General features: G+C 47.8%; 1 pseudogene; it reads left to right on the top strand.

Annotated features, from left to right (window-relative positions):
• The first annotated feature begins 4,481 nt into the window (after positions 1 to 4,481).
• Positions 4,482 to 21,136, top strand: LOC124029053 (annotated as a pseudogene).
• Positions 21,137 to 23,553: the final 2,417 nt, after the last annotated feature.

Below are 23,553 nucleotides of genomic sequence, written 5' to 3'. Positions count from 1 at the left end.
CAACGACAAGAGTGCTGCAGTAGTATGCGCTTGGTCTTCTGCGCTTCAGTGAGGAATCACCTTCTCTGACGACGTGATTGACGTCAGTCCGCCGCCTCCCAGACTTACCGCTCCCTTGTTTTCCAGCCGCCTCCCAGACTTACCGCTCCCTTGTTTTCCAGCCGCCTCCCAGACTTACCGCTCCCTTGTTTTCCAGCCGCCTCCGTCCGAGGAGCGCGCGATTTTCACTTTGAAATATGAACAGCCTAATAATAGAACAGAACAACAGGTCGACACATTTTCTCGAAATATGATAAACGATTATATATATTTTTTTAAATCCAGAACATGTTGTATTGACATCTAAAAAATACGTTTTCAATGTTTTTATTTATATATTTTTTTATAATGCGACGTTCCTCCAAGTACGTTGAAACTGAAAACAACTTAAAGTGAGAAAGTTCTTATGCCGTCAGTCGTTTTGTCTTCTTCTGTTTTTGTGTGTTCAAGAGGGTTGTGTCTGTATATTTTTTAATCATTCCACAATAGTCTAGGGCAGGGATCGTAAACTCGTTTCAGTTGGGGAACCCTCCTCTGGGGCTTCCATGGTCATCCAAAGGACACACAGAACTGTGCATTATTGCAAAGACAATACAAACTATTTCATTGTACACTGAATTCAATAGCCTGCTACAAAATGTTCTGAAAATGCAAAATTGTATGAACTTTAGGTCCACCCTATGTTCCCTCAGCCTAAGTCCTGGCCTATGTTCCTCAGCCTATGTTCCTCAGCCTATGTTCCTCAGCCCTGTTCCCTCAATATATGTTTCCCCCTCAGCCCTATGTTCCCTCAGCCCTATATTTCCCTCAGCCCTATGTTCCCTCAGCCTATGCTTCCCTCAACCCTACAGTATGTTCCCTCAGCCCTATGTTCCCTCAGCCTCTGACCACTCCAGCCCTATGTTCCCCTCACCTTTCTCTCTGACCTCAACCCTATGTTCCTCAGCCCTATATTCCTCCCAGCACCCTATGTTCCCTCAGCCCTATTCCCTCAGCCCTATGTTCCCCTCAGCCCTATGTTCCTCAGCCCTATGTTCCCTCAGCCTATGTTCCCTCAGCCCTACAGTATGTTCCCTCAGCCCTATGTTCCCTCAGCCCTATGTTCCCTCAGCCCTATGTTCCCTCAGCCCTACAGTATGTTCCCTCAGCCTAAAGTTCCCTCAGCCCTATGTTCCCTCAGCCCTATGTTCCCTCAGTCCCTAAAGTCAACCCCCTCAGCCCTATGTTCCTCAGCCCTATGTTCCCTCAGCCCTATGTTCCCTCAGCCCTACAGTATGTTCCCTCAGCCCTATGTTCCCTCAACCCTATGTTCCCTCAGCCCTATGTTCCCTCAGCCCTACAGTATGTTCCTCAGCCCTATGTTCCCTCAGCCCTATGTTCCCTCAGCCCTATGTTCCCTCAGCCCTACAGTATGTTCCCTCAGCCCTAAAGTCCCTCAGCCCTATGTTCCTCAGCCTAACTGTTCCTCAGCCCTAAAGTCCCTCAGCCCTATGTTCCCTCAGCCCTATGTTCCCTCAGCCCCTATGTTCCCTCAGCCCTACAGTATGTTCCCTCAGCCCTACAGTATGTTCCTCAACCCTACAGTATGTTCCCTCAGCCCTACAGTATGTTCCCTCAACCCTACAGTATGTTCCCTCAGCCCTACAGTATGTTCCCTCAGCCCTACAGTATGTTCCTCAACCCCTACAGTATGTTTCCCTCAGCCCTACAGTATGTTCCCTCAGCCCTACAGTATGTTCCCTCAACCCTACAGTATGTTCCCTCAGCCCTACAGTATGTTTCCCTCAGCCCCCTACAGTATGTTCCCTCAGCCCTGGTATGTTCCCTCAGCCCTACAGTATGTTCCCTCAGCCCTACAGTATGTTCCCTCAGCCCTACAGTATGTTCCCTCAGCCCTACAGTATGTTCCCTCAACCCTACAGTATGTTCCCTCAGCCCTACAGTATGTTCCCTCAACCCTACAGTATGTTCCCTCAGCCCTACAGTATTTTCCTTCAGCCCTATGTTCCCTCAGCCCTACAGTATGTTCCCTCAGCCCTATGTTCCCTCAACCCTACAGTATGTTCCCTCAGTCCCTCAGCCCTACAGTATGTTCCCTCAGCCCTACAGTATGTTCCTCAGCCCTACAGTATGTTCCCTCAGCCCTACAGTATGTTCCTCAGCCCTACAGTATGTTCCCTCAACCCCTGCAATATGTTCCCTCAGCCTACAGTATTTTCCTTCAGCCCTATGTTCCCTCAGCCCTACAGTATGTTCCCTCAACCCTACAGTATGTTCCCTCAGCCCTACAGTATGTTCCTCAGCCCTACAGTATGTTCCCTCAGCCTACAGTATGTTCCCTCAGCCCTACAGTATGTTCCCTCAGCCCTACATTATGTTCCCTCAGCCTAAGTTCCTCAGCCCTATGTTCCCTCAGCCCTACAGTATGTTCCCTCAGCCCCTATGTTCCCTCAACCCTACAGTATGTTCCTCAGTCCCTCAGCCCTACAGTATGTTCCCTCAGCCCTACAGTATGTTCCCTCAGCCCTACAGTATGTTCCCTCAACCCTACAGTATGTTCCCTCAGCCCTACAGTATGTTCCCTCAGCCCTATGTTCCCTCAACTCTATGTTATGTTTGAGCCCCTTACGAACAATGCTGTTCAAGAAATAGAGTTAAGAAAATATTTACTTAACTTAATAAGTAAAGTTTAAAAAATTGAATCAAATCAAAAGTAACACAAAGAAAACTACATAACAATAATGAGGGCTATATACACATATACCGGTACAGAGTCAACATGCGGGGGGGGTACAGCTTAGTCGAGTGGTTTGTAAAGTGATAGCTACGCATAGATAATAAGAAGTAGCAGCAGTATAAAACAAAGGTGGGGGTCAATGTAAATAGTCCGGGTGGCCATTTGATAAATCGTTCCCGCAGCTGTTAAGGAGCCTCTTGGACCTAGACTTAGCGCTGGTGCCGCTTACCGTGCAGAAGCAGAAGGCGGTCTATAACAGGTAACTAGAGTCTTTGATAATTGTTTGGGCCTTCCTCTGACACCGCCTAGTATATAGGTCCTAGATGGCAGGAAGCTTTGTCCCTGTTTATGTACTGGGCCGTACACACTACCCTCTGTCGCGCCTTAGGGTCAGATGCCGAGCAGTTGCCATACCAGGTGGTGATGAAACCGGTCAGGATGCTCTAGATGGTGCAGCTGTATAACATTTTGAGGATTTGAGGACCCATGCCAAATCTTTTCAGTCTCCTGAGGGAGAATAGGCAATGTCGTGCCCTCTTCACGACTGTCTTGGTGTGTTTGGACCATGATAGTTTGTTGGTGATGTGGACACCAAGGAACTTGAAATATTCCCCTCAGCCCTATCTTCCCTCAATCAATGTTCCATCAGCTCTATGTTCCCCTCAGCCCTATCTTCCCTCCGCCCTATGTTCCCTCAATCAATGTTCCCCTCAGCCCTATCTTCCCTCCGCCCTATGTTCCCTCAATCAATGTTCCCCTCAGCCCTATCTTCCCTCCGCCCTATGTTCCCTCAATCAATGTTCCCTCAGCTCTATGTTCACTGGGAACATAGGGCCCAGGAAACACAGGGTCCAGGGAACACAGGGTCCAGAGAACATAGGGCCCAGGAAACACAGGGTCCAGGGAACATAGGGCCCAGAGAACATAGGGCCCAGGGAAACACAGAGGTCCAGGGAACATAGGGCCCAGAGAACATAGGGCCCAGGGAACACAGGGTCCAGGGAACACAGGGCCCAGGGAACATAGGGCCCAGGGAACATAGGGCAGGGAACATAGGGCCCAGGAACATAGGGCCCAGGGAACATAGGGCCCAGAGAACATAGACATGGTCCCAACTCTATAGTTTGAACATTTCATATATATATTACACTGTAATATGGAATATTGAACAGCATGTGGAAATGGCTGCATCAATCTGCATGATGTTATTTGTTCGTTTACATTTAGATCTTAGACATATAATGCAAGTCATATAATACGTGTGTAATAACACCACGCTGTGTGTAATACCATGACGCTGTGTGTAATACCATGACGCTGTGTGTAATAACATGACGTTGAATGGTGTGGTAGCCAGTCATAGATAGACTATTATCATTATATAATAGTTCAGGTGGAAATATTCATAATGCCAATAAATGCAAAATGTTAAATGCACCAATTTTGTAGCTTGTACACCAGAGATTTTTTATTTTATTTTTTACAAAACGTTATACTGTGTGATTTTCCTTGGAACCGTTGCCCTCACTCAACATGGCGACTGCTTAGCTTCATCACGGTGAAGCCATTTTGCCAGCACTATCTTTGACCTATGAACCCCAGAGTGTGGCAGCGCTCCGCCATATTGACTGTTGTCTCGACTGGAGAAGATAGGGTGACCATTTGTGATCCTAGAACAAATCGAAACCGTGCTTTTTAACATCTCTAAACTAGTGCTACCTTGACCCAAGGATATATCCGAGATCTGCGTGATGGCGAGGAAGAAAAGCAAACAACAAGGAGTCGGGAGCAAGGAGCTGGTGTCCGGACAACAGAGCATATCGAAGAGCCCCGTTTCTCCCGGAGATGCAGCTGGCGGGGATGCAGGGCTGGATAGACTGGCGGCCAGGGCGAACCAGGTAACGTTAGTTAAGCGCAATAAATACAAATAACTAGTGGGCTAACTAAAGAGGTTAAGGTTAGGGCCATACCTTGTATTTCTGTTAACGTTAATTCCTTCTGTGTTTGGGTGGTGATTAAGTTGCATAACTAACTAGTGCTCCAGGGATTGTATTTTTTTGTTGTTGTTCATTTACAAATCTATTTCGCTCCACTCGCTTTTTAATAAATCATTCAAAATTAGCCAGCGTTGTAAATTGTGCCAGCCATCAATAAATACACACATTCACATTAGTTTTAGTCAACTAGGCTAAAGATAGACCAGTCTGCATTTTAATGGTAGTTAGTGTCAGCCGCAAGATTGACATTGTTGCTGTTAAAATTGTATCTAGTTTGTTAGCTCCTAGTGACCATTTTTAACTTTATTTAACCAGGCAAGTCAGTTAAGAACATATTTTTATTTTTAATGACGGCCTGGGAACAGTGGGTTAACTGCCTGTTCAGGAGCAGAACGACAGATTTGTACCTTGTCAGCTCAGGGGTTTGAACTCGCAACCTTCCGGTTACTAGTCCAACGCTCTAACCACTAGGCTACCTTGCCGCCCCATATGGAAAGTTTACTGACATGCTGGTACACCATATATACCGTGCGCCGGTACTGTAACTACACGTGCTCGTTGACTAACAAACCACATCCCCGAGGGGGTAGTAGTCTTCTGACTGACTTTAGCTGTAAATAGTGTGAACGTTTGACTAGCACCATTGCATGGCTTTGCTTTTGTGAAGTTAGCATTTTCTCTGCCCATCTCAAGTGTCATATATATATGTATGCGTCGCAGTTTTAACCGAAACATTACATGGACGGCCTTGTAGGTGAATGGGTTATTGTGGTAGTAAACAAAGCTTACTGTACCAGCAGACCACTAGCTAGTGTGGACATGGGACACATGAAATCACTACATTTTAGCCACTGTTTGTTCTAAGAAACCACTACATGTGCCAAGCTGGCGCCATGGCCAACTTTTACTTCCTCTTTGCAATACAAAATATTGTTGTGATCATTGTCAACATGGTCAGATATTACTCGTGAAATTCTAATCTCTGTGTTAAAAACCTGACCTTAGATCAGTGTCCAGAGGACAACTTCAATCATGCTCCATGTCAATCTCACTAACATCCACCTCTCCTCAGACCCCATTTTCTCCTCCACCCCCGATCTTGACCTAAAACATCCTCCTCTCTGCTCTCCTCCAACCCTCTTCCATCCTCCCCTTTTCTCTATTCTCCTAGTTTTTCTCCTCCTCTCTTCTCCTCCCCATACTCTTCCTCTCTTCTCCTCCCCATCCTCCTCCTCTCTTCTCCTCCCCATCCTCCTCCTCTCTTCTCCTCCCCATCCTCCTCCTCTCTTCTTCCCTCCATCCTCCTCCTCTCTTCTCCTCCCCATCCTCCTCCTCTCTTCTCCTCCCCATCCTCCTCCTCTCTTCTCCTCCCCATCCTCCTCCTCTCTTCTCCTCCCATCTTCCACCTGTCCTTCACCTAGATGATTGACCTCTCTCTCCTCTCCACTGCATTCCTAATGTCACTGGCTCACCTCTCTTTCGCCCTCCCCAGCCAATGCACACCTGCTGCCTCCTGTGTCACCGTGAGTTTAAGGACTGGGGCGAGCTCAGCCAACGGTCTGCCTGGGGGCCACGGGGCGAAGCTAGCTGGACGCTGTCCCAGCCCTGTCCCAGGCCCTGCTCAGAGAGGTGCCGGGCCAGAAGCTGTCCGACACCGTGCCTTCGCTAAGCCAGTCTCTACTGGGAGAGGTGCCACTCTGGATCTGCCAGAGCTGTCGGAAGAGCGTTGAGGAGGAGGAGAGACGGAGCGCACAGGAAACGGCTGCACCGGTAAGAGAGGAGGGAGAGGAGGAGGAGGAGGAGGGGAGGAAGGGAGGAGGAGAGACGGAGCGCACAGGACACGGCTGCACCGGTAAGAGGGGGATGGAGAGGAGGAGGAGAGACTGAGTGCCCAGGAGACACCTGCACCGGTAAGAGAGGGAAGGAGAGGAGGAGGAGAGACTGAGTGCCCAGGAGACACCTGCACCGGTAAGAGAGGGATGGAGAGGAGGAGGAAGGGAGGAGGAGGAGAGACTGAGTGCCCAGGAGACACCTGCACCGGTAAGAGAGGGATGGAGAGGAGGAGGAAGGGAGGAGGAGGAGAGACGGAGTGCCCAGGAGACACCTGCACCGGTAAGAGAGGGATGGAGAGGAGGAGGAAGGGAGGAGGAGAGACGGAGCGCACAGGAAACGGCTGCACCGGTAAGAGAGGGATGGAGAGGAGGAGGAGGAGGAGGAGGAGAGACTGAGTGCCCACGAGACACCTGTACCGGTAAGAGAGGGAGGAGGAGAGACTGAGTGCCCAGGAGACACCTGCATCGGTAAGAGAGGGAGGAAGGAGGGAGAGGAGGAGGAGGAGGAGGAGAGACCGAGTGCCCAGGAGACACCTGCACCGGTAAGAGAGGGATGGAGAGGAGGAGGAGGAGAGACTGAGTGCCCAGGAGACACCTGCACCGGTAAGAGAGGGATGGAGAGGAGGAGGAAGGGAGGAGGAGGAGAGACGGAGCGCACAGGAAACGGCTGCACCGGTAAGAGAGGGATGGAGAGGAGGAGGAGGAGAGATGGAGTGCCCAGGAGACGCCTGTACCGGTAAGAGAGGGAGGAGGAGAGACTGAGTGCCCAGGAGACACCTGCACCGGTAAGAGAGGGAGGGAGAGGAGGAGGAGGTGAGACTGAGTGCCCAGGAGACACCTGCACCGGTAAGAGAGGGATGGAGAGGAGGATGAAGGGAGGAGGAGGAGAGACTGAGTGCCCAGGAGACACCTGCACCGGTAAGAGAGGGATGGAGAGGAGGAGGAAGGGAGGAGGAGGAGAGACGGAGCGCACAGGAAACGGCTGCACCGGTAAGAGAGGGATGGAGAGGAGGAGGAGGAGAGATGGAGTGCCCAGGAGACGCCTGTACCGGTAAGAGAGGGAGGAGGAGAGACTGAGTGCCCAGGAGACACCTGCACCGGTAAGAGAGGGAGGGAGAGGAGGAGGTGAGACTGAGTGCCCAGGAGACACCTGCACCGGTAAGAGAGGGAGGGAGAGGAGGAGGAGGAGAGACTGAGTGCCCAGGAGACACCTGCATCGGTAAGTGTCAGTACTGTGGATGGATACAGGCAGTGTCAGTACTGTGGATGGGATACGGGCAGTGTCAGTACTGTGGATGGGATACGGGCAGTGTCAGTACTGTGGATGGATACGGGCAGTGTCAGTACTGTGGATGGATACGGGCAGTGTCAGTACTGTGGATGGATACGGGCAGTGTCAGTACTGTGGATGGATACGGGCAGTGTCAGTACTGTGGATGGATACGGGCAGTGTCAGTACTGTGGATGGATACGGGCAGTGTCAGTACTGCTATCCTGTGGCTGTTTGTGGTGTTACAGTGCTCCATTCTGCATGGCTAAATGAATACCACATCTAAGAATCCTGTCTCTTTGGAAGCTGTTTGTTCTCTGTCAGACTTCTCTCTTCACAAAGCACTGAGGCACTGAGGTAGTGTTATTCATGTGGATTCTTGAGAAAATATACTTTCTGTCTTAGAGGCGTTTTTACATAAACACTTTACGTATTTAAATGCAATGCACATGTGCTGAATGTGTTGTAGCGCATTAAAAATCATCTGTTCTCGGGTTGCAACCCTCACTACCGAGTTCCATACTGCCTCTGGAAGCAACCCTCACTACCGAGTTCCATACGGCCTCTGGAAGTAACACTCACTACCGAGTTCCAAACTGCCTCTGGAAGTAACACTCACTACCGAGTTCCATACTGCCTCTGGAAGTAACCCTCACTACCGAGTTCCATACGGCCTCTGGAAGCAACCCTCACTACCGAGTTCCATACTGCCTCTGGAAGCAACCCTCACTACCGAGTTCCAAACTGCCTCTGGAAGCAACGTCAGCACAACAACTGTTCGTTGGGAGCTTCGTGAAATGGGTTTCCATGGCAGGGCAGCCACACACAAGCCTAAGATCACCGTGCACAATGCCAAGCGTCAGCTGGAGTGGTGTAAAGCTCGCCGCCATTGGACTCTGGAGCAGTGGAAAGGTGTTCTCTGGAGTGATGAATCCCTCCACCAATTGGGGGTCAGGCCCTTTCCTGTTTCAGCATGACAATGCCCCAGGCACAAAGTGAGGTCCATACAGTAATGGTTTGTCGAGATCGGTGTGTGGAATAACTTGACTGGCCTGCACAGAGCCCTGACCTCAACCCCATCGAAAAGCTTTGGGATGAATTGGAACGTCTGTGAGCCAGGCCTAATCACCCCCAACATCAGTGACCGACCTCACTAATGCTCTTGTGGCCCCGCAGCAATGATCCAACATCTAGTGGAAAGCCTTTCCAGAAGAGTGGAGGCTGTTATAGCAGCAATGTTCCAACATCTAGTGGAAGGCCTTCCCAGAAGAGTGGAGGCTGTTATGGCAGCAATGTTCCAACATCTAGTGGAAAGCCTTCCCAGAAGAGTGGAGGCTGTTATAGCAGCAATGTTCCAACATCTAGTGGAAGGCCTTCCCAGAAGAGTGTAGGCTGTTATAGCAGCAATGTTCCAACATCTAGTGGAAAGCCTTCCCAGAAGAGTGGAGGCTGTTATAGCAGCAATGTTCCAACATCTAGCCTTCCCAGAAGAGTGGAGGTTGTTATAGCAGCAATGTTCCAACATCTAGTGGAAAGCCTTCCCAGAAGAGTGGAGGCTGTTATAGCAGCAATGTTCCTACATCTAGTGGAAAGCCTTCCCAGAAGAGTGGAGGCTGTTATAGCAGCAATGTTCCAACATCTAGTGGAAAGCCTTTCCAGAAGAGTGGAGGCTATTATAGCAGCAATGTTCCAACATCTAGTGGAAAGCCTTCCCAGAAGAGTGGAGGCTGTTATAGCAGCAATGTTCCAACATCTAGTGGAAAGCCTTCCCAGAAGAGTGGAGGCTGTTATAGCAGCAATGTTCCAACATCTAGCCTTCCCAGAAGAGTGGAGGCTCTTATAGCAGCAATGTTCCAACATCTAATGGAAAGCCTTCCCAGAAGAGTGGAGGCTGTTATAGCAGCAATGTTCCAACATCTAATGGAAAGCCTTCCCAGAAGAGTGGAGGCTGTTATAGCAGCAAAGGGGGGACCAACTCCATTTTAATTCCCATGATTTTGTAATGAGATGTTCAACAAGCAGGTGTCCACATACTTTTGGTCATGTAGAGTAACTAGTCGTGTAAGACCCAGACAGACCCATGAGGTTGGAGTAGAGCTGGGATGATAAACCTAAAAGGATCGCCACCGACCGGTCACTTATCACAGGCATTTTGCTGATCTTGCTCTATACTAGAGAAATGTCAAGTTTTGAAATGAAATAAGTTTGATAAAAGGTGTGATTGTTCATGGGACAATTAATAGCTTCAACCATTAATCATACTACTAGTAGTAGTAGTTTAAAGGAGAATAAAAACATTATTCATGTTAAACGGGGGAGCACATTATTCATGTTAAACGGGGGAGCACATTATTCATGTTAAACGGGGGAGCACATTATTCATGTTAAACAGGGGAGCACATTATTCATGTTAAACGGGGGAGCACATTATTCATGTTAAACGGGGAGCACATTATTCATGTTAAACGGGGAGCACATTATTCATGTTAAAGTGGGGGAGCACATTATTCATGTTAAACGGGGAGCACATTATTCATGTTAAACGGGGGAGCACATTATTCATGTTAAACGGGGGAGCACATTATTCATGTTAAACGGGGGAGCACATTATTCATGTTAAACCCACTGTTCCCCTGAACAAGGCAGTTAACCCATTGTTCCCCTGAACAAGGCAGTTAACCCACTATTCCCCTGAACAAGGCAGTTAACCCACTGTTCCCCTGAACAAGGCAGTTAACCAACTGTTCCCCTGAACAGGCAGTTAACCCACTGTTCCCCTGATCAAGGCAGTTAACCCACTGTTCCCCTGATCAAGGCAGTTAACCCACTGTTCCCCTGATCAAGGCAGTTAACCCACTGTTCCCCTGAACAAGGCAGTTAACCCACTATGCCCCCCTGAACAAGGTAGTTAACCCACTGTTCCCCTGAACAAGGCAGTTAACCCACTGTTCCCCTGAACAAGGCAGTTAACCAACTGTTCCCCTGAACAGGCAGTTAACCCACTGTTCCCCTGATCAAGGCAGTTAACCCACTGTTCCCCTGATCAAGGCAGTTAACCCACTGTTCCCCTGATCAAGGCAGTTAACCCACTGTTCCCCTGAACAAGGCAGTTAACCCACTATGCCCCCCTGAACAAGGCAGTTAACCCACTATGCCCCCCTGAACAAGGTAGTTAACCCACTGTTCCCCTGAACAAGGCAGTTAACCCACTGTTCCCCTGAACAAGGCAGTTAACCAACTGTTCCCCTGAACAGGCAGTTAACCCACTGTTCCCCTGATCAAGGCAGTTAACCCACTGTTCCCCTGATCAAGGCAGTTAACCCACTGTTCCCCTGATCAAGGCAGTTAACCCACTGTTCCCCTGAACAAGGCAGTTAACCCACTATGCCCCCCTGAACAAGGTAGTTAACCCACTGTTCCCCTGAACAAGGCAGTTAACCCACTGTTCCCCTGAACAAGGCAGTTAACCCACTGTTCCCCTGAACAGGCAGTTTACCCACTGTTCCCCTGATCAAGGCAGTTAACCCACTGTTCCCCTGAACAAGGCAGTTAACCCACTGTTCCCCTGAACAAGGCAGTTAACCCACTGTTGCCCTGAACAAGGCAGTTAACCCACTGTTGCCCTGAACAAGGCAGTTAACCCACTGTTCCCCTGAACAAGGCAGTTAACCCACTGTTCCCCTGAACAGGCAGTTAACCCACTGTTCCCCTGATCAAGGCAGTTAACCCACTGTTCCCCTGATCAAGGCAGTTAACCCACTGTTCCCCTGATCAAGGCAGTTAACCCACTGTTCCCCTGAACAAGGCAGTTAACCCACTGTTCCCCTGAACAAGGCAGTTAACCCACTGTTCCCCTGGACAAGGCAGTTAACCCACTGTTCCCCTGGACAAGGCAGTTAACCCACTGTTCCCCGGTAGGCCGGCAATATAAATAATAATTTGTTCTTAACTGACTTTCCCAGTTTAAATAAAGGTTACAGAACACCCTCTGTGTTCTGTTAGACAGGTAACTCTTTATCCACATTATAGCAGGGGTGTAAAGCCATACCACCCTCTGTGTTCTGTTAGACAGGTAACTCTTTATCCACATTATAGCAGGGGGTGTAAAGCCATACCACCCTCTGTGTTCTGTTAGACAGGTAACTCTTTATCCACATTATAGCAGGGGGTGTAAAGCCATACCACCCTCTGTGTTCTGTTAGACAGGTAACTCTTTATCCACATTATAGCAGGGGGTGTAAAGCCATAACACCCTCTGTGTTCTGTTAGACAGGTAACTCTTTATCCACATTATAGCAGGGGGTGTAAAGCCATAACACCCTCTGTGTTCTGTTAGACGGGTAACTCTTTATCCATATTATAGCAGGGGGTGTAAAGCCATACCACCCTCTGTGTTCTGTTAGACAGGTCACTCTTTATCCACATTATAGCAGGGGGTGTAAAGCCATAACACCCTCTGTGTTCTGTTAGACAGGTAACTCTTTATCCACATTATAGCAGGGGTGTAAAGCCATACCACCCTCTGTGTTCTGTTAGACAGGTAACTCTTTATCCAGATTATAGCAGGGGTGTAAAGCCATACCACCCTCTGTGTTCTGTTAGACAGGTAACTCTTTATCCACATTATAGCAGGGGTGTAAAGCCATAACACCCTCTGTGTTCTGTTAGACAGGTAACTCTTTATCCACATTATAGCAGGGGTGTAAAGCCATACGTTTTCCAGCAGCAGACTATGATCCATAATGTCACAAGCCCCACTGAAGTCTAACAAAACAGCCTCCCACAACCTTTTTTTATCATCAATTTCTCTCAGCCAATCATCTGTCATTTGTGTAAGTGCTGTGCTTGTTGAGTGTCCTTCCCTATCAGCGTGCTGAAATTATGTTGTCAATTTGTTTACTGTGAAATAGCAGTGTATTTGGGCAAACACCATTTTTCCCCAGAAATTTACTATGGGTTGGTAACAATGCTTGTCTTTTAATAATTTGATCAGGCAGGGTAGCCTAGTGGTTAGAGCGTTGGACTAGTAACCGGAAGGTTGCAAGTTCAAACCCCCGAGCTGACAAGGTACAAATCTGTCGTTCTGCCCCTGAACAGGCAGTTAACCCACTGTTCCTAGGCCGTCATTGAAAATAAGAATTTGTTCTTAACTGACTTGCCTGGTTAAATAAAGGTAAAATAAATAAATATTTAGTGTTTGTTGCTGGCATGTCATCCCTACGTTTGCTAATCTTGCCAATACATTTTTTTTTAAATCATTAAAGTATTTGTCAATATCAGTGGGTTTAGTGACGAATCTGATTCAATGAATGGTGGCGCAGAGTTTGCCTTTTTGCGCCCAACATTTAATTGAAGATGAAAAGCCCCAAAGCTTTGGAACTGTGGTTTTCCTAGATATGACCTCTTATACACTATATTAGTTCCAGCCTTTGGTTTTCCTAGATATGACCTCTTATACACTATATTAGTTCCAGCCTTTGGTTTTCCTAGATATGGCTACTATATTGTGATCACTACATCCTATGGATCTGAATACTGCTTTAGAGCACATAGCTACAGCATCAAATGTTAGTGGGGGGGCTGTACCCATCAACCATGTCCTGAACTAGCATCCCCCCTCCCCCAGGTTCCGTTGTCCCACTCATCGTTGTGTAGGGCTCAGAGCTGTAGTGAAGGTTACCCAGAGCAGAGCTCGGTAGACTGGGACCCATCCTCCTTCCTCTCAGCCCACAAGCTCTCTGGTCTCTGGAACTCGGCTCACAACAATGGAGGGATCCACTGCAACCACAGCACTGCCTCGCACGCACAACAAGGTAAACACACCTTGACCTCACATCTCTCTCGCTCTCTCTCTCTCTCTCTCTCTCTGCTCTCTCTCTCTGCCTCTCTTCTCTCTCTCTCTCTCTGTCTCTGTCTCTGTCTCTCTCTCTCTCTCTCCCTGTCTCTCTCTCGCTCTCTCTCTCTCTCTCTCTGTCTCTCTGTCTCTCTGTCTCTGTCTCGCTCTCTGCCTCTCCTCTCTCTCTCTGTCTCTGTCTCTCTGTCTCTGTCTCTCTCTCGCTCTCTGCCTCTCCTCTCTGTCTCTGTCTCTCTGTCTCTCTGTCTCTGTCTCTCTCTGTCTCTCTCTCTGCTCTCGCTCCTCTCGCTCTCTGCCTCTCTTCTCTCGCTCTCTGCCTCGCCCCTCTCGCTCTCTTTCTCTCTCTCTCTCTCTGCTCAGATCTCTCAAGGTTAAGTCGTAAACAGATGCTAACTAATTTAGACATTTCATTATTTGGCAGGTAGCCCGTGGTTTTCAATTCATTTACTTTAACAAAATTGTAGCGTTTGCCGACATTTACACTGACAAAATGGAGGAACGACTTCAGCTGACTACAGAAACACAACCTGTTACTCCTCTGAGTAAAACCTTCTTCCTTCTCTCCTCTTCATTATCCCTCCTCCTCTGGTCCAATAGGAACAGGGGGACCAGCGTGTCATGAGAAGCGAGTCTCTCACGAGGCTCCTGGGAAATCTGCTAAAACGCCTGGGGCCAAAGTGTGCCCCTACAGCCACCCTTCCCAGAATTCCAGTGGTTCTTCCCCCGGGAACCCGCTCTCTACCTCCGGGGACCTCTGTAAGACCACCCCAAAGCACTTCAAGACCATGTGCCGACGACCAACACCGCCTGGTGAGATTTCTCTTTCTCTCCACACTTTTTAGGACACAGAAAATTCAAGACATACCGGCATCTAACCTGAATTACTGTTCACGTGTCCTGTTGACAATGGCGCATTATTAATGCATACACACACAAATCTCAGGGAAGGATTGTGCCCATAGATTACACCTCTAGAGAGAGAAGCAGAGTTATGGCGCATAGATTACACCTCTAGAGAGAGAAGCAGAGATATGGCCCATAGATTATTAATCTAGAGAGAAGCAGAGATATGGCCCATAGATTATTAATCTAGAGAGAAGCAGAGATATGGCCCATAGATTATTAATCTAGAGAGAAGCAGAGTTATGGCCCATAGATTACACCTCTAGAGAGAAGCAGAGATATGGCCCATAGATTATTAATCTAGAGAGAAGCAGAGATATGGCCCATAGATTATTAATCTAGAGAGAAGCAGAGATATGGCCCATAGATTACACCTCTAGAGAGAAGCAGAGATATGGCCCATAGATTACACCTCTAGAGAGAAGCAGAGATATGGCCCATAGATTATTAATCTAGAGAGAAGCAGAGATATGGCCCATAGATTATTAATCTAGAGAGAAGCAGAGTTATGGCCCATAGATTATTAATCTAGAGAGAAGCAGAGATATGGCCCATAGATTATTAATCTAGAGAGAAGCAGAGATATGGCCCATAGATTACACCTCTAGAGAGAAGCAGAGATATGGCCCATAGATTACACCTCTAGAGAGAAGCAGAGATATGGCCCATAGATTATTAATCTAGAGAGAAGCAGAGATATGGCCCATAGATTATTAATCTAGAGAGAAGCAGAGATATGGCCCATAGATTATTAATCTAGAGAGAAGCAGAGATATGGCCCATAGATTACACCTCTAGAGAGAAGCAGAGATATGGCCCATAGATTATTAATCTAGAGAGAAGCAGAGATATGGCCCATAGATTATTAATCTAGAGAGAAGCAGAGATATGGCCCATAGATTATTAATCTAGAGAGAAGCAGAGATATGGCCCATAGATTATTAATCTAGAGAGAAGCAGAGATATGGCCCATAGATTACACCTCTAGAGAGAAGCAGAGATATGGCCCATAGATTATTAATCTAGAGAGAAGCAGAGATATGGCCCATAGGTTATTAATCTAGAGAGAAGCAGAGTTATGGCCCATAGATTATTAATCTAGAGAGAAGCAGAGTTATGGCCCATAGATTATTAATCTAGAGAGAAGCAGAGATATGGCCCATGGATTACACCTAGAGATATGGCCCATAGATTATTAATCTAGAGAGAAGCAGAGATATGGCCCATAGATTATTAATCTAGAGAGAAGCAGAGATATGGCCCATAGATTATTAATCTAGAGAGAAGCAGAGTTATGGCCCATAGATTATTAATCTAGAGAGAAGCAGAGTTATGGCCCATAGATTATTAATCTAGAGAGAAGCAGAGTTATGGCCCATAGATTACACCTCTAGAGACAAGCAGAGATATGGCCCATAGATTATTAATCTAGAGACAAGCAGAGATATGGCCCATAGATTATTAATCTAGAGAGAAGCAGAGATATGGCCCATAGATTATTAATCTAGAGAGAAGCAGAGATATGGCCCATAGATTATTAATCTAGAGACAAGCAGAGATATGGCCCATGGGTTACACTTCTAGAGACAAACAGACATCTGTAACCACTGGGAATCACAACTATGTTTGTCCAATATTCCACTCAACACTCGTCTCTCCTCTGTCCTCCAGGGGAAGCATTCCACCCCAGCGACCACCACCAACACTCAGACCTGTCTGTCCCCCCCAACAGCCCCACTGGCCTCTCCTCCTCCTCCTCTCAGCATTCCTCTCTCCTGCCCCTCAAGCAGAGCTCCGGAGGGCAGCAGCACGGCCATGTCACATCCTCCTCCTCCTCTCCCGGTCTAGCTGCTCACGCCCCCTTCTCCCCGCTGGTACCAAACCTTCACGTCCCCGTGGCAGGGGCCAAGCTGGGGGCCCTGGGTGGCCCTGACTGCCCAGCAGGGGCCAAGCTGGGGGCCCTGGGTGGCCCTGACTGCCCAGCAGGGGCCAAGCTGGGGGCCCTGGGTGGCCCTGACTGCTCAGCAGGGGCCAAGCTGGGGGCCCTGGGTGGCCCTGACTGCCCAGCAGGGGCCAAGCTGGGGGCCCTGGGTGGCCCTGACTGCCCAGCAGGGGCCAAGCTGGGGGCCCTGGGTGGCCCTGACTGCCCAACAGGGGCCAAGCTGGGGGCCCTGGGTGGCCCTGACTGCTCAGCAGCGGCCCTCCATAAGCCCTTGGCATGTAAGAACTCACACATTCCTCCCGTGAACGGCCAGCACAGCAAACTGGGCCCCTCCCAGATGGGCTGTAACCACCCCTGTAATGGCCACAGTGGGGGGGCGCTGCCCTCTCCCAACGTGGGACACCTGACCGCTGGCGCCTGCAGGTTGGTAGTTTTGTAGATAGTTTCACAGGAATTAGATGGGAGAACGATGTACAATGGCAAGAAACAGTATGTGAACCCTTTGGAATGACCTGGACTTCTGCATAAATTGGTCATAAAATGTGATCTGATCTTCATCTAAATCACGACACCAGACAAACCCAGTCTGCTTAAACTAATAACACACTAATTATTGTAATTTTCTTGTCTATATTGAATGTGTCATTTAAACATTCCCAGTGTAGGTTGTGAATGTATGTGAACCCCCCCAAGGCTAATGACTTCTCCAAAAGATAATTGGAGTCAGGAGGCCGCTAACCTGGAGTCCAATCAATCAATAAGACGAGATTGGAGATGTTGGTAAGAGCTGCCTTGCCCCAGAAAAAACACTCACAACATTTGAGTTTGCTATTCACAAGAAGCATTGCCTGATGTGAACCATGCCTCGAACAAAAGAGATCTCAGAAGACCTAAGATTAATAATTGTTGACTTGCATAAAGCTGGAAAGAGTTACAAAAGTATCTCTAAAAGACTTGACGTTCATCAGTCCAGGGTAAGACACATTGTCTATAAATGGAGAAATGTTCAGCACTGTTGCTGCTCTCCCTAGGAGTGGCCGTCCTGCAAAGATGACTGTAAGAGAACAGCGCAGAATGCTCAATGAGGTTTAGAAGAATCCTAGAATGTCCGCTAAAGACTTACAGAAATCTCTGGAACATGCTAACATCTCTGTTGACGAGTCTACGATACGTAAAACACTAATGGTGTTCATGGGAGGACACCACGGAAGAAGCCACTCGGAAGAAGCCACTGCTGTCCAAAAAAACCATTGCTGCACTTCTAAAATCTGCAAAAGTGCACCTGGATGTTCCACAGCTCTACTGGCAAAGATATTCTGTGGACAGATGAAACTACAGTTGAGTTGTTGGGAAGGTACACAACACTATGTGTGGAGAAAAAAGGCACAGCACAGAAGACCAACACCAAACCCAACTGTAAGGTATGGTGGAGAGAGCATCATGGTTTGAATCTGCTTTGCTGCCTCAGGACCTGGACAGCTTGCTATCATCGACGGGAAAATGAATTCAACCAGAAGTTCATCAAGACGTTTTGCAGGAGAACGTTAGGCTATCTGTTCGCCAATTGAAGCTCAACAGAAGTTGGGTGACGCAAAAGGACAACGACCCAAAACACAGAAGGAAATCAACAACAGAATGGCTTCAACAGAAGAAAATACGCCTTCTGGAGTGGCCCAGTCAGAGTCCTGACCTTCTGGAGTGGCCCAGTCAGAGTCCTGAACTTCTGGAGTGGCCCAGTCAGAGTCCTGACCTTCTGGAGTGGCCCAGTCAGAGTCCTGAACTTCTGGAGTGGCCCAGTCAGAGTCCTGAACTTCTGGAGTGGCCCAGTCAGAGTCCTGACCTCAACCTGAGTGGCCCAGTCAGAGTCCTGACCTTCTGGAGTGGCCCAGTCAGAGTCCTGACCTTCTGGAGTGGCTCAGTCAGAGTCCTGACCTTCTGGAGTGGCCCAGTCAGAGTCCTGACCTTCTGGAGTGGCCCAGTCAGAGTCCTGACCTTCTGGAGTGGCCCAGTCAGAGTCCTGACCTTCTGGAGTGGCCCAGTCAGAGTCCTGACCTTCTGGGGCGGCCCAGTCAGAGTCCTGACCTTCTGGGGCGGCCCAGTCAGAGTCCTGACCTTCTGGGGCGGCCCAGTCAGAGTCCTGACCTTCTGGGGCGGCCCAGTCAGAGTCCTGACCTTCTGGGGCGGCCCAGTCAGAGTCCTGACCTTCTGGGGCGGCCCAGTCAGAGTCCTGACCTTCTGGGGCGGCCCAGTCAGAGTCCTGACCTTCTGGGGCGGCCCAGTCAGAGTCCTGACCTTCTGGGGCGGCCCAGTCAGAGTCCTGACCTTCTGGGGCGGCCCAGTCAGAGTCCTGACCTTCTGGGGCGGCCCAGTCAGAGTCCTGACCTTCTGGGGCGGCCCAGTCAGAGTCCTGACCTTCTGGGGCGGCCCAGTCAGAGTCCTGACCTTCTGGGGCGGCCCAGTCAGAGTCCTGACCTTCTGGGGCGGCCCAGTCAGAGTCCTGACCTTCTGGGGCGGCCCAGTCAGAGTCCTGACCTTCTGGGGCGGCCCAGTCAGAGTCCTGACCTTCTGGGGCGGCCCAGTCAGAGTCCTGACCTTCTGGGGCGGCCCAGTCAGAGTCCTGACCTTCTGGGGTGGCCCAGTCAGAGTCCTGACCTCAACCAGATTGAGATGCTGTAGCATGACCTCAAGAGAGCAGTTCACACCAGACAATCCAAGAATATTGCTGAACTCAAACAGTTTTGTAAAGAGGAATGGTCCAAAATTCCTCCTGACCGTTGTGCAGGTCTGATCCGCAACTACAGAAAACGTTTGGTTGAGGTTATTGCTGCCGAAGGAGGGTCAACCAGTTATTAAATCCAAGGGTTCACATTCTTTTCCCACCCTGCACTGCGAGTGTTTACACGGTGTGTTCAATAAAGACATGAAAACATATAATTGTGTGTTATTAGTTTAAGCAGACTGTGTTTGTCTATTGCTGTGACTTCAAATTTGATCTGATCTTCATCTATGACCAATGTATGCAGAAGTCCAGGTAATTCCAAAGGGTTCACATACTGTTTCTTGCCACTGTAGGTCCATCAAATGTATTGCTCGATTGCAAACAGATTGCTAATACTATTTAGCTGGTTAAATTGAAAACCACTGACTAAATGTCAAACTCTTTGATGTGTTTGTTTGGGGAGTGTTGCCCTAATGCAGAGACATTTTATTAAATGCAGTCGTACATTTCACGCTAACATGCGAGGACACTAAACGATTTGCATGAGATACTGGAACACAGTCATTATTTCAGATGACCTCCCCTGGAATCTAGTGATGAGACATGGTTCTACCTGTCATCACTGCTCTAGAATCTAGTGATGAGACATGGTTCTACCTGTCATCACTGCTCTAGAATCTAGTGATGAGACATGGTTCTACCTGTCATCACTGCTCTAGAATCTAGTGATGAGACATGGTTCTACCTGTCTGCTGCTCTAGAATCTAGTGATGAGACATGGTTCTACCTGTCATCACTGCTCTAGAATCTAGTGATGAGACATGGTTCTACCTGTCATCACTGCTCTAGAATCTAGTGATGAGACATGGTTCTACCTGTCATCACTGCTCTAGAATCTAGTGATGAGACATGGTTCTACCTGTCATCACTGCTCTAGAATCTAGTGATGAGACATGGTTCTACCTGTCATCACTGCTCTAGAATCTAGTGATGAGACATGGTTCTACCTGTCATCACTGCTCTAGAATCTAGTGATGAGACATGGTTCTACCTGTCATCACTGCTCTAGAATCTAGTGATGAGACATGGTTCTACCTGTCATCACTGCTCTAGAATCTAGTGATGAGACATGGTTCTACCTGTCATCACTGCTCTAGAATCTAGTGATGAGACATGGTTCTACCTGTCATCACTGCTCTAGAATCTAGTGATGAGACATGGTTCTACCTGTCATCACTGCTCTAGAATCTAGTGATGAGACATGGTTCTACCTGTCATCACTGCTCTAGAATCTAGTGATGAGACATGGTTCTACCTGTCATCACTGCTCTAGAATCTAGTGATGAGACATGGTTCTACCTGTCATCACTGCTCTAGAATCTAGTGATGAGACATGGTTCTACCTGTCATCACTGCTCTAGAATCTAGTGATGAGACATGGTTCTACCTGTCATCACTGCTCTAGAATCTAGTGATGAGACATGGTTCTACCTGTCATCACTGCTGAATTCTTCTAAAAGTCAACATGGTTTCTGTCTCTCTCTGTCTCTACATCTGACTGTCTGTTCTCTGCATCCCGTGTCCATGCTCCAGGGACCAGGCGTGTAAAGGACATAAGCTGTCTAACGGGGCGGGGGGGTTGTGTCACCCCCCTTCGGAGCTGGAGGAGGGGGAGGACGAGGACTCTAGTTCTGAGAGGAGCTCCTGTGCTTCCTCCTCAAACAACCAGAAGGATGGGAAGTACTGTGACTGCTGCTACTGTGAGTTCTTCGGACACAACGCGGTATGTATAGTAGTGATGGAGGGGTGTTGTGATGTCATTATGGGGTGTTGTGATGTCATTATGGGGTGGTGTGATGTCATTATGGGGTGTTGTGATGTATAGTAGTGATGGAGGGGTGTTGTGATGTCATTGTGGGGTGTTGTGATGTCATTGTGGGGTGTTGTGATGTCATTGTGGGGTGTTGTGATGTCATTGTGGGGTGTTGTGATGTCATTGTGGGGTGTTGTGATGTATAGTAGTGATGGAGGGGTGTTGTGATGTCATTATGGGGTGTTGTGATGTCATTGTGGGGTGTTGTGATGTATAGTAGTGATGGAGGGGTGTTGTGATGTCATTATGGGGTGGTGTGATGTATAGTAGTGATGGAGGGGTGTTGTGATGTCATTGTGGGGTGTTTTGATGTATAGTAGTGATGGAGGGGTGTTGTGATGTCATTATGGGGTGTTGTGATGTCATTATGGGGTGGTGTGATGTCATTATGGGGTGGTGTGATGTATAGTAGTGATGGAGGGGTGTTGTGATGTCATTGTGGGGTGTTGTGATGTCATTGTGGGGTGTTTTGATGTATAGTAGTGATGGAGGGGTGTTGTGATGTCATTATGGGGTGTTTTGATGTATAGTAGTGATGGAGGGGTGTTGTGATGTCATTATGGGGTGTTGTGATGTCATTATGGGGTGTTGTGATGTCATTATGGGGTGGTGTGATGTATAGTAGTGATGGAGGGGTGTTGTGATGTCATTATGGGGTGTTTTGATGTATAGTAGTGATGGAGGGGTGTTGTGATGTCATTATGGGGTGTTTTGATGTATAGTAGTGATGGAGGGGTGTTGTGATGTCATTATGGGGTGTTGTGATGTCATTATGGGGTGTTGTGATGTCATTATGGGGTGGTGTGATGTATAGTAGTGATGGAGGGGTGTTGTGATGTCATTATGGGGTGTTTTGATGTATAGTAGTGATGGAGGGTGTTGTGATGTCATTATGGGGTGTTTTGATGTATAGTAGTGATGGAGGGTGTTGTGATGTCATTGTGGGGTGTTTTGATGTATAGTAGTGATGGAGGGGTGTTGTGATGTCATTATGGGGTGTTGTGATGTCATTATGGGGTGTTGTGATGTCATTATGGGGTGGTGTGATGTATAGTAGTGATGGAGGGGTGTTGTGATGTCATTATGGGGTGTTGTGTGTAGATTGATGAGGGGAAAAAACTATTTTAATCCATTTTAGAACAAGGCTGTACCGTAACGATGTGGAAAAAGTCAAGAGGTCTGAATACTTTACAAATGCACTGTTACAATATTTTTGACAATATGGCAATATTATTTTGCGCTAGTCTGCTATACCTACACCAAAACTCCAGTATTTTCCCTTCATAGCTTGTCCTTCGTCTTCTTTTTAAATAGCGAGGCAATTTGTTTCCAGCACTTTGATTTCCAAGACTGATCAAAACCAAAACTCACTTTAAAAACTCTTTATATCTAAAACACGAGGCTTGTTGTTCTGCAGCAGTCACACGTGACATCGTCAAAGTGACGGTTCTATTTTTATATATATATATATAGTTCTGAAAACTACAAACGGTTTCAAATCCAGATTAATTTTTGTATTTTTTATTTTTTAAATCACAGATTTATTTATCAGAACCTGAGTTATGAGCTTTTAAAGTAAAGCCACAAAGTTAAAACCCATAAAACAGGGAAGATGTGTGATATTGTTTTCTAATGAGGCCTGAGAGAAAACGGCTTGTTTCAGAAGAGATGTAGTATTATTATTATTATTATTATTAAAACAATAACTGCTGGAATTGATGCATTTAATAATCATTACTAGAACTAAAGATTATATTGTTAAAATAACAGATACATATCGAGAATAATAATATATAATAATAATACATATCGAGAGCATAAATAATACATTTCAGTCAGATTTATGAGCTGTCAACAACAAATCCCTAAAAAAATGAAATCATGAAAGAATTAGCGGTCAAATACATTTAAACCATTCAGCAAGAATCTACTGAATTCAGGTCAATTTTAGAGAGGTGGTTAGAGTGTAGAGGTGGCAGGTAGCCTAGTGGTTAGAGTGTAGAGCTGGCAGGTTAGCCTAGTGGTTAGAGTGTAGAGGTGGCAGGTAGCCTAGTGGTTAGAGTGTAGAGGTGGCAGGGTAGCCTAGTGGTTAGAGTGTAGAGGGGGCAGGGTAGCCTAGTGGTTAGAGTGTAGAGGTGGCAGGGTAGCCTAGTGGTTAGAGTGTAGAGGTGGCAGGTAGCCTAGTGGTTAGAGTGTAGAGGCGGCAGGGTAGCCTAGTGGTTAGAGTGTAGAGGTGGCAGGGTAGCCTAGTGGTTAGAGTGTAGAGGCGGCAGGGTAGCCTAGTGGTTAGAGTGTAGAGGAGGCAGGTAGCCTAGTGGTTAGAGTGTAGAGGTGGCAGGTAGCCTAGTGGTTAGAGTGTAGAGGTGGCAGGTAGCCTAGTGGTTAGA

The sequence above is a fragment of the Oncorhynchus gorbuscha genome, unplaced genomic scaffold, assembly GCF_021184085.1.
Source record: "Oncorhynchus gorbuscha isolate QuinsamMale2020 ecotype Even-year unplaced genomic scaffold, OgorEven_v1.0 Un_scaffold_5349, whole genome shotgun sequence".
NCBI lineage: Eukaryota > Metazoa > Chordata > Actinopteri > Salmoniformes > Salmonidae > Oncorhynchus > Oncorhynchus gorbuscha.
This window is presented reverse-complemented; position numbering and strand designations above follow the sequence as displayed.